The following is a 15,077-nucleotide window of genomic DNA, read 5'->3' as shown; positions in this document are numbered from 1 at the left end:
ACTAAACTGAAGAGCCCATTATTAAATATTTCCCCATATAGGTACTTATAGACTGCAATTAAGTCACCACCTTAACCTTTTCTATTTTAAACTGAATACATTCAGCACCCTGAGTCTATCATTATAAGGCATGTTTTCTAATCCTTTAATCATTCTCATGGCTCTTCTCTGAACCCTCTCCAATTTATCAACATCCTTCTTGAATTGTAGACACCAAAACTGGACACAGTATGCCAGCAGCAGTCAATCCAGTGCCAAATAGAGAGGTAAAATGACCTCTGTACTCCTACTGGAGATTCCCCTGTTCATGAGTCCAAGGATCGCATTAGCTCTGTTGGCCACAGTGCCACACTGGGAGCTCACATTCAGCTGATTGTCCACACGACCCCCAAATCTTTTTCAGAGTCAGTGCTCCCCAGAATAGAATCTCCATCAGTAAACCTCAAGGCACTTCTACAAAGGAAATAAGTACCATTGTCCCCCTTTTACAGATTGTGAAACTGAGGCACAATGAGATGACATGACTTGTCCAAGGTCACTGCAAAGCTGCAAATAGAACCCAAGTCTCCTGAGTCCCAGCCCAGTGTTTGTCCCCTAGGCCACATTGCCTCTGGTTTCAAATAATGGAATTTTGCAAGTCCTTGGTCTAGTTTCCAGGATGGCCCTACCAATTATTAGATTCTCATGCACAGAGTTAGAAATATACAGCAGAGATAAGTAAATTGCATTTTCCTCTTATAAAACAACTACAGAGCATTCATTACATTGCATGATTTGCTTAGCAGCTACCACAGAGTCACCAGGCATGATCTCCATCATCTCAGAGTAATGATGTTAGCCATCCCACACGCCAACAGACACCCAGAAGTATCAAAATCACTGCAGTTTGCACTGATTTTGAATGTGCTGTGAATGTCATCCCTCAAATGTAGACTGCTCTCAGGTATGGCCAAAGACATGATATGACATGGTATATTTAAATTATGGAGTATGATAAATTATAGATAAAGAACCAACAGAAGATGAAATAATGAGTGCTGTCTTGCCTTACTTAATAAGGTATATCATTCCTGGCTTCAACTCTGATGAATATAGTAATGTAGACATGCATAGGGCATTATAGCAGTTAAAGAATACAAACCAAAATACAGAAAAAAGGCAAAGTAGGTCCAGTATAAAGAATCCACAACAGGTGATTTATGCATTAACACAGGTTGGGTTCACAAACCAGGTAGGGGTTTAGAAATTATTGGAAGCAACAGAGGGAAGGAGCTTGTCCTAGATTAGTAAGAGCTATTCAACGCACAGGAGGCAGCATAAATGAAGGTCTGAATTTGGGAGGGCAAGGAGGAGACAAAGCGGGCAGAGAGGTAAAAACTTGACCCAGAATGGGGCACAGTTTGGGCTGGGAGGTAGCGTGATTAGAGGTAGAGGCTGGAGGGGATTTGTAGAGTGCCTCAGAGTAACGGTGAATTATGTTAATAAAGATACACAGCAACAGTGGACAAGCTGATGAAGAAGAAACTCTTCACCTGTGGTAATGTGCACTCCTGTTCCAGTTATAGAGGGTGGGAAGTGGAAGGCCACTAGCATGCAAGACATTCCTTAAGTGAAATGCTACAGTTACAGCCTTTGGATCCATAAGTCCTTCATTCAAATCCGAGGAGCGGTGGGCGTTGCTCAATAGGTACTGTCACCCTTAGAAGGATTTAAGTGTCAGAACACTTTAGACTTTGAATACACATATTACTGATCCTTCATTACACAGGTGATATCTATGGAAGCATACATACCGCTTACTTCTAGAAAGGGTTAAAACGTTTCTGTTTGTCCAGTATTTAAAATAAAAAAAGAACTTATGTCAAAATTTTTGATGTATTAACTGTTTCATTGGAATTTAATTGCAACTACAGTGAAATACATCAATAATTTATCCTAGACATTCATCTGTCATTATGCATTTATCCTTCTTTCAAACACTTTAATACCCGATACATCTCCTACATGTTCTTATACTGTAGACAAAGATATGTATGGAAGGTACTGCACAAACTGATTTTGCAAATATCTTATATAAATGTTTTTTTCTTCATAAATCAAATCATAGCCAATGAACACAAGAAAAAAAAAGAACAGTGTTATGAAAAGTTAGTAGGGAAAGGAAATGAAACAGTACTTGGCAGTATGTCCTCTTTGTACCATTTCCATTTTCTGTTGCCTGCCTCATGGTAATTGTGTATCCAGTATGTGCAATGATATGCCTGTGGGAAAAGGAAAGTCTGCCTTCTCCTTTACAGAATGATCACACAGGTTCCTTTCAGAGAGCAGATTTTCATGGAATGAAGGGCTGAAGTATTGTTAGAGGCTCAATGTAATTGCATGTTCAAATTAGTTGTATTTAACATGATATTTACAATATACAGTTATAATTAGCCTGCAAGGGTTTGTTCCCTGGAGCTCTATAATTATGGATGTCACCTAACATAATCTCTTTAAACTAGAAAAGTGGATTGTCTGTACATTAACAACAAGGGAAGAGATTTTTCAACAGGCTTTCAGTGCGACTTGTGATTCTAATTCCCGTGGGAGCTTTTGAAACTCTCCCCCAAGATGTAGGTTCAGCAACTGTGTAGTGGTATTTGGATCTTGGTCACCTGCAATACCACTAAGGTGTGGATTTCAGATATAGACATTCATTAAATATTATTAGTTTTCTGCAGAAGCTTTCAAAAGTGAGTCTTGAGGCTCTTTGGATTCTGTTTCCTTGTAACCTGCAATGATGAGAATTAATGTTCACCATTAGTATGGCAATATTTTCCAGAACATAGCAGCACAATATTACTACTCTCAGAACCTCAGAGAGTGAGACACGAGTGTATACTCAAGCAGAGAAGATACTCCGCCAAAACTCTCAAAAGTTTCCAATAATTCTGGATGCCCAATTTGAGTAATCTGTTGCCTGAATTTCAAAGGTCATGAGCACCTGTAGTTCCCATTAGCTTCAATCTTAGTTGTAGATTTTCAGCACTTCTAAAAATCACCTGCTTAGTGCCTAAATTTGGGCACCCAAAAATGAGAATCAAGGATCTGCTGGTGCAGCTACAGTTTGAACCAAATCTGAGTAAATAATCAGTATGTGAAGTGGACATAGCAATTTTTAGATGAAAGGTGTTTTAAATCTTAATGTTAGATACTGTTTATTATTTTTTATTATGAATCTTACATTTTAGGACACTGTAAAAGTGCTGAGTTTATCACCTGGTTAAACTTATTCACACCAAAGGGGCTTTACTGGACTTGTGAATCACCAGTCTACACTGTCCATATTTCCCCGGAGAATAATTTGCTGAATATTAATACAAAGAAACCTGCACAGAAAAGGTGAATCACATGCACCCCGAACAAGTGACGTGGACATTCTCATCTGAACACTGTGTACGTTGGTCATGAATGGATACTTCCGGAAGCAAATAGTTGTCACCAGCAGATCAAAATTTGGGCAGTTTGCATGTTTTCTCAAGAGAAAATCTGGCTTGATGTCTAGTCTAGAGCCTCAGCCATTTAGCAATTAAATTTGAATAAAGATCTCTTTCTAGAGCCATTGATTACTGGGATTACTGCCATTGGGCATCACTGAATCCAAAGTAAACATTCTGACCTCTGATGTGTTCTCTGGAAATCTTTGAAACACACTGGTGATCAGGCTTCAGAGTAGCAGCCGTGTTAGTCTGTATCCGCAAAAAGAAAAGGAGTATTTGTGGCACCTTAGAGACTAATCAATTTATTTGAGCATAAGCTTTCATGAGCTACAGCTCACTTCATCGGAAGCATTCAGTGGACTGGTGATCAGGTAACCTGATTTTCATTACTGCTAAATATTTCATTACTGCTAAAAATCATGGAGCAGGTCCTCAAAGAATCAATCCTGAAGCACTTGCATGAGAGGAAAGTGATCAGGAACAGCCAGCATGGATTCACCAAGGGAAGGTCATGCCTGACTAATCTAATCGCCTTTTATGATGTGATTACTGGTTCTGTGGATGAAGGGAAAGCAGTGGATGTATTGTTTCTTGACTTTAGCAATGCTTTTGACACGGTCTCCCACAGTATTCTTGTCAGCAAGTTAAGGAAGTATGGGCTGGATGAATGCACTATAAGGTGGGTAGAAAGCTGGCTAGATTGTCGGGCTCAACGGGTAGTGATCAATGGCTCCATGTCTAGTTGGCAGACGGTATCAAGTGGAGTGCCCCTAGGGTCGGTCCTGGGGCCGGTTTTGTTCAATATCTTCATAAATGATCTGGAGGATGGTGTGGATTGCACTCTCAGCAAATTTGTGGATGATACTAAACTGGGAGGAGTGGTAGATACGCTGGAGGGGAGGGATAGGATACAGAAGGACCTAGACAAATTGGAGGATTGGGCCAAAAGAAATCTGATGAGGTTCAATAAGGATAAGTGCAGGGTCCTGCACTTAGGACGGAAGAACCCAATGCACAGCTACAGACTAGGGACTGAATGGCTAGGCAGCAGTTCTGCGGAAAAGGACCTAGGGGTGACAGTGGACGAGAAGCTGGATATGAGTCAGCAGTGTGCCCTTGTTGCCAAGAAGGGCATAGCGAGCAGATCGAGGGACGTGATCGTTCCCCTCTATTCGACATTGGTGAGGCCTCATCTGGAGTACTGTGTCCAGTTTTGGGCCCCACACTTCAAGAAGGATGTGGATAAATTGGAGAGAGTCCAGCGAAGGGCAACAAAAATGATTAGGGGACTGGAACACACGAGTTATGAGGAGAGGCTGAGGGAGCTGGGATTGTTTAGCCTGCAGAAGAGAAGAATGAGGGGGGATTTGATAGCTGCTTTCAACTACCTGAAAGGGGGTTCCAAAGAGGATGGCTCTAGACTGTTCTCAATGGTAGCAGATGACAGAACGAGGAGTAATGGTCTCAAGTTGCAGTGGGGGAGGTTTAGATTGGATATTAGGAAAAACTTTTTCACTAAGAGGGTGGTGAAACACTGGAATGCGTTACCTAGGGAGGTGGTAGAATCTCCTTCCTTAGAGGTTTTTAAGGTCAGGCTTGACAAAGCCCTGGCTGGGATGATTTAACTGGGAATTGGTCCTGCTTCGAGCAGGGGTTGGACTAGATGACCTTCTGGGGTCCCTTCCAACCCTGATATTCTATGATTCTATGATTCTATGTGTTTGTATTACAGTTGTGACCAGATGGGCGAAACAGGATCAGGACCCCACAATGCTAGGTGCAGTACAAACATAAATGGAGGTTCCTCTCCTGAAGTCTAAGAATGCCAGTGTAGCCTGATGCCTCTACAAGCTTCCTAAAATGAGAAAACACAATAATAATAATACTCTGACAGTGTAATTCTATACTGTGTCTTTTATAGCGAAGTGATTTTCTATAAACTGTGGGGAAGATTCTCAAAGGCACAAAGTGCAGTTAGTCACCCAGTTCCTAAGGGAAATCATTCAAGTTGGATGCCTAATGCTCATTTGTGTCTTTGAAAATCTCCTCCCATCTATAGAAAAGTCACTATGCCCCTACAGAAGAACAGCCACTTCTGGGGTGAAATGCAGCAAGTGTTTAACAATGCAGCAACAATGCACATCACTCAAGGACAAGGAGTAAACATTGTAATCTAATTAAAACTACAAAGAGGATTTAAACAGGCAGAAAGTAATTAATCACAGAATCACATGGGTTTGAGATGGAACATCTGTTGCCCTGTCATTACATGCTTGTTCCCTATAGTAGATTTTCTAGTGTTTTGGCCAACCTAATTTTAAAAATCCCAAGCAACCAATGCTTCCAACTCTTCCCCAGAACTACCTAAAAAAAATCTCATTGTCAGGGAGTTTTCCATTGATATTTAGTCCAAGTTCCCCTCCCTTCACACCCCATTGATCTCATCCCGTTATTCCTACTGATACTCCAAGGACAACACTATATCATTCCTCTCTACCCTTGGTGAGAATGTTTCAGACCTTCACCCTTCACATTTTTGTAGACCTATCATTTCTCCTCCTCACTTGTTGCACATTTTAAGGTCCAGATGGTTCATGACAGACAGTGGAGGCTCTGCAGAGCCACTGCCTCCAGGAGAGAGAGCGCTGTGGCTACCTCTATGCTTAGAGCTAGGGCAGGAGTGGTGAGTCCCAGCTTGAGTAGACATAATTGTATTAGCTCTCATTGAGCTAGCACATCAAAAATAGTTGTGTAATCATGGTAGCAGCAAGTGGCGGCATGGGATAGCTGCTCCCAAGCGCAAATCGACAGGGACACTGTGGGTACATACTTGGAGTGGTTCATCTCTGTCCCCACCACCACCACCGCTTCCCATGCAACTACACTACTGTCTTTAGCATGCTAGCTACTGGAGCTGGGAATCACACCCCCAAGCTCCAAGTGTAGACGAAGTCTGTGAAGATGGCACAATCATCCCTGGAGTTCAAATTGATGCAGGGAGAATGTGCATACGCACCACTCCTTAGGACTGTGCATCATGGTCCTTCCCTGCAGATCTGGGATGAAATCCTGACCCCACTGAGGTCAATGTCAAAACTCCCAGATCTTCTAGCCAGTGCACAACGGGAGGAGGAGCAGGGCGAATCCCTTTCAGTACCTGCTTCAAAGGGCTGCTGTGATAATTAAATAGTTATTGTTTCTAACCTATGTTGAAGATGGAAAGTCCTATACATTAATGACTATTACACCATCTATAGTACAGCTATAGAGAAGATGGATGATTCATTTGGGAGCTAGGAGCCTAAGTGTCTGAAAATCCCACCAGGTGCTGTTGTATTCATTTATCTGGAATAAATAGGTCAAAGGTGTTAACATAATCTAATCACTGTCCAACATTAAACAGTGTCAAACAAGATTTGGCTTTTGGTACACAGAGACGTTAACCTGGTTAGTGCCAGGGCAAACAACACCATTAAAAATCTGTTTAATCTTTTATTAAAGATAAAGAAAAGAAGAAAAAACAGGTAAAGCATTTGAAATATAAAGTTTTAAGTAGGGCTTTCATTTTAACAACATCCCTTGTTCCCTTTCGCTTTAGCTGGAAAGAGTTGTAGAAGGAAAACTGACAATCTGTTAGATGGTATCAAAGATGATAATGGTCCTTTTGGGGAAAAGAGAAGTTAGCTGAGATAAGTTGGACCTGTTGTTAAAGTCCAAACCTATTTCGTTCCAGGTGGTGTTTGGGATTCAGCTGGAACCAGTGGAGATGGTTATGTTAACTGGATCCCTCTCTCTCTGGCAAAGTCTGACCAGAACATTTCTCAGTATTAGGACAAAGACCCGGGGACCCCGGAGACAGTGGGGTTGACGGCCATGATGGGGAACCTTGCTATAGCAGCTGATTTTTATCCCCAAATTTTCCTTCTTTAATGAGCCAAAAAGGGAGTGATGGGTGGAATAGTCCATCCCCTCGTTATATTGTTTACCAATTAAATCTAATATCCAATACACCAGTTTTGGGTTCATTAATTTCTAGAGCCACATTTTCTTGTTTACCAGCCATGATCTTAACACAGTCCTTGAGATATATCAGTAGGCCTTTTTGTTTGGACTAATTCAGTCATTTAGTCTTCCTTTCAGACCTTTTCCCATCCACATTTGTAAATTATATGATATTATAACATCCTATGAACGTTCATATACTTTTTACAGTTGAGCTCACAATTAGGGTCAATCACAACAGGGCCTATCTAAATTATTAGGTGCCTAAATACCTTTAAAAACCTGGCCCTGTTATTCTCTGTGCCTCAGTTCCCCCATCTTTAAAACTGGAACAATGGCACTTTCCTACTTATAGAAAGATTGTGAGAAGAAATATAGTCTGTGTTTTCATATGTCACAGTCATGGGAGCCGTGTAAGTACCTAAGATAGGTAGAGAAAAATAAGGGGAAAGAAAAAGTTGCAGTTGTGTGATTGTGCCTGTAGAGGGCAGAAGAAAAAACCCTAAAGAAAGAGAAATGGAAGTAACACATCAGCAGTTGGTTGTAGCTGTCACAGAGAGCTAGAGAATTTACAGTAAATGGCGGAAGGTACTGCTCCTTGCTGAACTGTGCAAAGAAGTCAGGTTGCCTTACTATGTTAGGAGACCGATTTAAGAGTCTTAAACACGTCATCCCTGTCATAACCGTTGTTCACCTGGTGTATACTTGCACCTCATTACAGTACAATTGGCATGAATGGGCTTATAGACTGTCTGCTCTCTGCAAATCTCACCTTGGTCATCAAGATGGAGGCCAAAGAATCTTCTGCTGGCAACCCCTCAAACAATGTTGTCAGCAGTAAAACGGGATTCATTAAGTGATCTGGAACATATTAGGGTAAAAAGAAATGATGTTGTGCAGTGAACTTTCATCCACTGCAATGCGCTGTAACGCTTATCAGCTATTTGGGTAAGTCGGCCCTGCAGTAACATGAAGCTCACAACAATCTGTGGCTCTATGAACCTCAGCTACCATTAGAGAGAACAAGAATGGGCATACTGCAAAGAAGCAACCACACAAGAAAGAGGAATTCCTGGTTTAACGAGGCTAATTCCAGATTAAATAACTAATTTCTGTTGAGGGTTTTTTTAGTGAATGTAGTGCTCTCATAAGCAGCCAAATAGACAGCTCTGGATCCTGTAGTCCTCTTGTTATTGTCAGACAATGACCTGTGTGATGTTTTCCAGGGAAGGAAATAGAGAGGCCTCTTTTGTCATAAATTTGACTTCTCTCTTGTCACCACTTATTTTTATTTTTTATGATCTCACAGTGCCCAAAAGTGCTTCAGGGGCCCCACAGCACAGAAAAATCACACATGATTCCTGCCCCATAGAGCTAACAATCCAATTTCACCCAGAACTCAATGAAAGGGCAAACAAAATAATGAGGTGGGGATGGAAGAGGAAAGAAAAGGCATGGGAGCAGGATCACATAGTTACTCAGCAAAGACATTTTCACAGCATGACCGAACAAGTTTGATTGGTTTGTTATAAGTTATGTTAAAACACTGTAGATAAAATATGTGTCTTAAAAATGTCTTGGTCAAATCACTTCTTGAGGACAGTGTGGCAGAACAGGATCTAAAACGAGGATCTGAATGTCGGGAGGGGTGGGGAACAGCTTGGAGAACAAGCTTGGGAGTGTTTTTTATGAATAAGCTATGGCACAGGAAAAAGTATGTAGATAGTTATGGGGGAGCAAATGAAAAGAAAGAAGAGGATTTGGATGTCATTACTAGCTGAGTGGAAAGCTCAGAGGGTGACGTAAATGACATAAGAGACAGAGACAGATAAATAGATGGATGTAAAGTTAAGTAAATCAAGGACAAGTTGCCTGAACTTGCTGCAGTGGGGCAGGGAAAGCTCCTGGGGAGATGAAAGAGAGAGTGCTGTGGTCAGAATGATCACTGAGGAAGATGATTTTAGCAGCTGCACTTACATGGGTTAGAAAGGAGCAATGTGGGAGGCCTGCTGCTGATTTTTTTCACCAGACTACTGAACAGCCCACATGGCCCATCAACGTTAGGCTAAATCAAAATCGTTCGACAACTTCGCACAGCCTCTGATAGGGTTACTCACCTGGCATGATAGCAACCCCACACAGCTTTGTCACAGATCGCTTGGATCCAGGAACACCCACTTTCTTTAAAGGATATCCATAAAGTTTAGTTTGGTTTTCTCAATTTTAACCCTCTCCTGAAGTCCTCTGGATGCCCCCATGCAGGAACAGATAGATTTATCCTCGGGCAAATTAATGTCAATCAACTGGATACAAATGTCACAGGCCAACCCAGGAAAGCTATTTATGAAAAGCATTTGTCTTCCGTCTCTCCTCGAAATGTAAGAACTTCCACATCAGGATGGGCTTTCTGCAAAACTGGTCAGACAAGACTCCTACGGATTCAAGTTCTATAACTTCCAATGACTTGCACAGCTTGTTGGCCATGTATAGTTTCTGCTGAATAGATTCCAAAGTGCCTTTAACAGAATCAATATGCAAAATATGGAACTTGACACAGATATGTTTTGAAAATAATCAGGTTTCATATTGTTAATGTACATACATACCATATGATCTATTATATGATGAACAATATTCTAAATATCCAATATATAATTATCGGGTATTCTCCTTGTTAAATATTTCTTATTCAGCAGTGGTTAGGCAGCCGCATGTATATCTTTCTCCAGCTTTGCAGTGTTGTCCCCTTCACACTCACACTGGATTTGAAAATGACCCTTGCAAAAAAAGGCAAAACCTGCTTTAAACATTAGCAGGCCTAACGTTCTTAATGAAAAATATATACGGATATAGGAGAGGTTTCCAATCTGACTATTAAATTCAAATGAGCGAAAGTCATTACAGGGCATGTCATTGCCTTTAAACAAGTCACAGCTTTTGGTTAGTCCAGGCAACAGTTACACATACAAAGCTGATGCATTTAAACTGCCTGCTTCATTCCATGTTATGTCAAGTTATTTTTCTGTTGAAGTTCAGCCAGGATTCCCTCTAACTTTCCTTCAGTACATACTTGGCTCGGGCTCTTGCACTCTCTCTTACAGAAATGATTCAGAACCCAGTAAGCATGAAAAAAATGTTGGATTGTTGCTAAATGGGCAGAAGCACCAAACTATTCTCGACTTGTGCCTCCGGATTTCAGACATACTGCGAGATCTTAAGACATTTTGATTTTCAGCAGAAAGGTTTTGGTCAGGATGATGGGATCTGAGGATAAATTTCCTGGCACAGGGAGGAATTTGAATCAGCCACCAAATCAAGGCAGCATGGATTAGCCAAACTGTCCACAGGTTGAAACAGATCCATTGGGTGAGCGGTTGCTAAGCTTTTCTTTACCTCCTGCATAGTCACAGGTTCAGAATTTTTAAAAATTGCTGATGCAGCCAGTCAGATTCAGCAAGAGACTTCTGCCACCAGCTAGCATTCTTCCCATCTTTGCTAATTATTATGGATGTGTATCATGGCAACACCTAGGAGCCCCAGTCATGGACCAGGTGCTGTACAAACACAGGTTAAAAACATCTGCCCTCCATATTCATCTGACACAGGTAACCTGTAAACTAAGGTGAGTTGTGAGGACAAATCCAGACAAGAGGACATATAGAGGTCATCCCATCAATGGTTAAGAATGAAAGTTTATAAGATCACACCAAGCCTCAGGACTTTCCAAAATGTCCTGGTTCCATAGTCCCTTAAGGGTGTATTGTCAGAATGGCACCTCACTGGCAGATTAGTTGTGTTCCACCATCAAATGATAGGAAGTAATGATTAGTTCATGACACAGGAAAAATTTCTAACTGCTTCAACTGCAATGTCAACTTAAACATTAGATCAAGAGCTATGTCAGTCGACCTAGGACAGTCCTCTAGCCATCAAGGTAGCCATAAAATCCTAAACTGCTCCAGAGGATTCATCAGCCACATGGATGTCAAAGTCACCAAATATTATCAACCATGGTACCTCCAATGCTACCGTGGGGAAAAACCTCAACAGCTCACATAGGGACTTTTCAGCATAGGGCAAGGAGTGATTTGAATAACAGAACTACTGTCAACATTATGATACTATTACAGAATGAGTTGCCCAGCCTCATTATTCTCAGTGCAGTTATATTCTATGGCATTTCAGCTCTCTTTTAAAAAAAGCTGTATTTCTTTAGATGATACCTTAACAAAATGAACCAATTACCCTGCCAGACACTAACACATACCTCCACAGAGAGTAGATGGAACTCAAGGAAGGAATTGATTCTATTTCTCTGGGTTTCAGAAAGATCTAATATTTATTTCCTTATGGTGCATCTCATGCTTGGTTGGCCCATCAGGCCCATTGGTGCTAACTCATCCTCACTGATTTAATAACATAATAGCAGCATGCCCTTTAATAAAAGCATACCTAATATTAATCTTTTCTGTTAACGGAAGTGGGACAAGAAAGAAAAGCAGTAAGAGGAAGAGAAGCTCCCTATCCCTATCAGAGACCAGGAGAGAGAGAGAGAACAGATGTCAGAAAGACTATACCTATTTTTGAAGTGAAGATAACATTATATGGATAGATATGCTGAACATAGGAATGCCATAGGAAGAGGTTTCCCAAATATCGCGATTGTAACAAACGCCATGAAAACATTCCAAAGTTCTTCCCTCTCTCAGAGTGCAGGAAAAACAAGTTGGCAACATAACCCTGTCCATGATCAGTTCTGCAGCAAAGAAGTGGCACATTAACCTTCGGATAGTGGACCCCTTACTGGTGAATAGAGATCCACAAGAGTACTCCCAGAGACTCCACTTTAAGAGGCCAAATCCTCTAGACATCAGTGTAAGTTTCATCTTAGTAAGGACTAAGTAAATGCTAAGAAGGGCCTTCAGGGTCTGGCAGAAATTTGGAGCACTCAGGATAATTCAGAGCAGTGAGGTCTAAGTGGGAAACAGATAGCAGCTGAGAGTTGGGATTCATAATTGTCCTGGATGCTGGGCAAATCTGGAATTATGTAAACCCTGATTCATACCCTCTGTGGATGTCCACCTCAGTTGGGGGATTTTAAATTACACTACATTGTATATGTAAGCCCTGTACTTTTTGGCTTAGTTATACAACACTGAACATGTAGAACAGGGCAGGTTCCTTACGATTTTTAGGTACTGATAAAGGGAGGATCCGATTCTGGACCTCTCTCTGGGCTGAACACACCACTCTGGTGACATATAGGGTGGTAAATGATCTCCAAAGGGCTGTTGGAGAATTCCCCCAGTGTAGGAACAGCAGAGGGCTGATATAAGGTGCCCCTCTGCAGGAGATTGTCATTAGCAGGGCTGAGAGGAGACATATCAGAGGTGCGGGGAAGTAATCAGAGTACTAAGCACTACAGAGATTCAGCCCATAGGTAGCTGTGGAGAGACCTCCATGAGTCACAGCGGGCCCCGGGATTGTTTCACTTTAGCCAAAGGCCCTGCAGCAGTTCAGAAACAAGGTGGCACAAAAGTGAAACACATTGTTTGCTACATCTCTTAGGACAGTGGTGCTCAAACTGGGGTCCACAGACCCCAGGGGGTCCTCAGAGACTGCACAGGGAGTCTGCACGTCTGCTGGGTGGCCTCTGAGGTGAGTCAGGGGGTGGACGTGGCGCTCCCTCTCTGTGCCCCACTACACAGGGCTGGCCTGAGCTGCCTGATGTCTTCACTCCCCCGTGAACATTCCTCCATGCCCCCGATGGGCTCAGGAAGGGAGCACCAGAGGTTTTCAACTAGGGTTGGGGGGCACAACCAAAAATGGAAGCATCACTGCAGAAGAGAGATCTTCCCCTGCCATCAGAAGGGGTGGCCTTACCCCTATTGACTCCACAAGCAGGCAGCATCTAGCCAAGGAGACATACCACTTCATGGAACTGGGCCAAACAGAGGGCAGAAACCGGGGGGGGGGAGGGCGGGGGTGAAAGGGGCAGGTGACCCTGCATGCCCCCCACCCCCAACCCGTGCATTGCCTCTACGCACCACGGATAGATAGACTGCAGTAAGGAGCAGGCACACCAATCTCACTGATAGCTGTAAGTACTCATACACTTTTTCTTAAAGTATTACTTACAGCTCGTGTTGATATGAGGTATAGATATACATTTGCCAATCAGTTTCTCACTTGGGGGTCCATGATTAACATTGCATTTCAAAAAGTCTCCATCAACAAAGAAAGTTTGAGAACCTCTGTTTTAGGAGGCACAGTACAGGACCTAGCCTAGAGATTATTATTTATTTTACAATAGTGTTTAGGAGCCCCGTGGACTAGGACCCCATAGGAATTATTCTGGGGGCGTTCTATGGCCTGTGCCATATAGGAGGTCAGACTAGATGATCACAGTGGGCCCTTCTCGCCTTCGAATCTATGAATTGTGTCAGATATTGTACAAAACACAGAACAAAAAGACAGCCCCTGCCCCAAAACAGCTTACAATGTAAGTAATATACACCCATTCACACATAATACAGCACCTATATGTATACCTCAAAATGCTACATAGAGTTTTATATACTACGAAGTTTTGATTCAAACAAAACCATATGCTTTTTTGACATAACTTTACAGTTGTTAGTTCTTATTTTGCCAAATTTTATAGTCCAGGCTATAAATACAGATTTGAAGTTTTAATGCTTACAAGTGAATACTTTGAGTTAGGAGGCACTAGTGAGCATCATACAAAGTTTGGAGCTGTCATTGTTTATGCAGAGTTTATTTACAATAATGTAAATTTAATAGCTATTCCCCTAAATTACACTTTAGTTCCTTGAGTACCATTTGTAATGCTGTATCCAGATGTATAGCAGAATCGTGTCATGGATTACGTGTATGCCTTTCATAAGGAGGAAATGTTAAAAAGCACAGCCGTGTGTGTGTTTCTTTGTTATAAATAAACAAAAGCAAGGAAATTCAAAGTTAAGAATGACAATCTGTCCTTAGGATAAACATGTCATTTTGCTTAGCTATCACAGCACATGCTGTCTGCTAAAAGACATCACTCCATGTTGGGAAGCCCTACAACCTCTGAGACAAAGTGGCTTTGAAAAAAAATATATTAGCAGAGCTGTTCAAAATGTTCCATTTTTGAATATATTTTTTATCGAAAATTAATGTCAATGAAAAAAAAATCAGAATAATTCCCCCCCAACACACACACAAATTCCTACATTAAGACCATCTCTAGTGATTAGTAAAGGAGTGTTTGAACCAGTCATATAAATATGCCATAAATACAAGAGGCAAACTTACTCCATGTCCCATCATTTATTAATGATTGGCATTGTGTTCAGAGTTGTACCAGACACAAAGGAAGATAATGCGGTCCCTGAAAAAGCTCACAATTTACACAGTTATCAGAGCTGATAAAAAAATTGTGTTTGAAACTTTTTTTCCAGTGAAAAATAGTCATCCTATGGATATCAGCATTTACAGACATACAGATGGCATGTGCCATTCAACAAACCCCCCACACAAAGTGGGGAAAATGCAGGGCTTTTGCTTTACCAGAAACTGAGAGTGAGCTGGCTTTTT

The sequence above is a fragment of the Lepidochelys olivacea genome (assembly GCF_965140295.1).
Source record: "Lepidochelys olivacea isolate rLepOli2 genome assembly, chromosome: 2".
NCBI classification, from domain to species: Eukaryota; Metazoa; Chordata; order Testudines; family Cheloniidae; genus Lepidochelys; species Lepidochelys olivacea.
Note: the sequence above shows the minus strand (reverse complement) of the source record.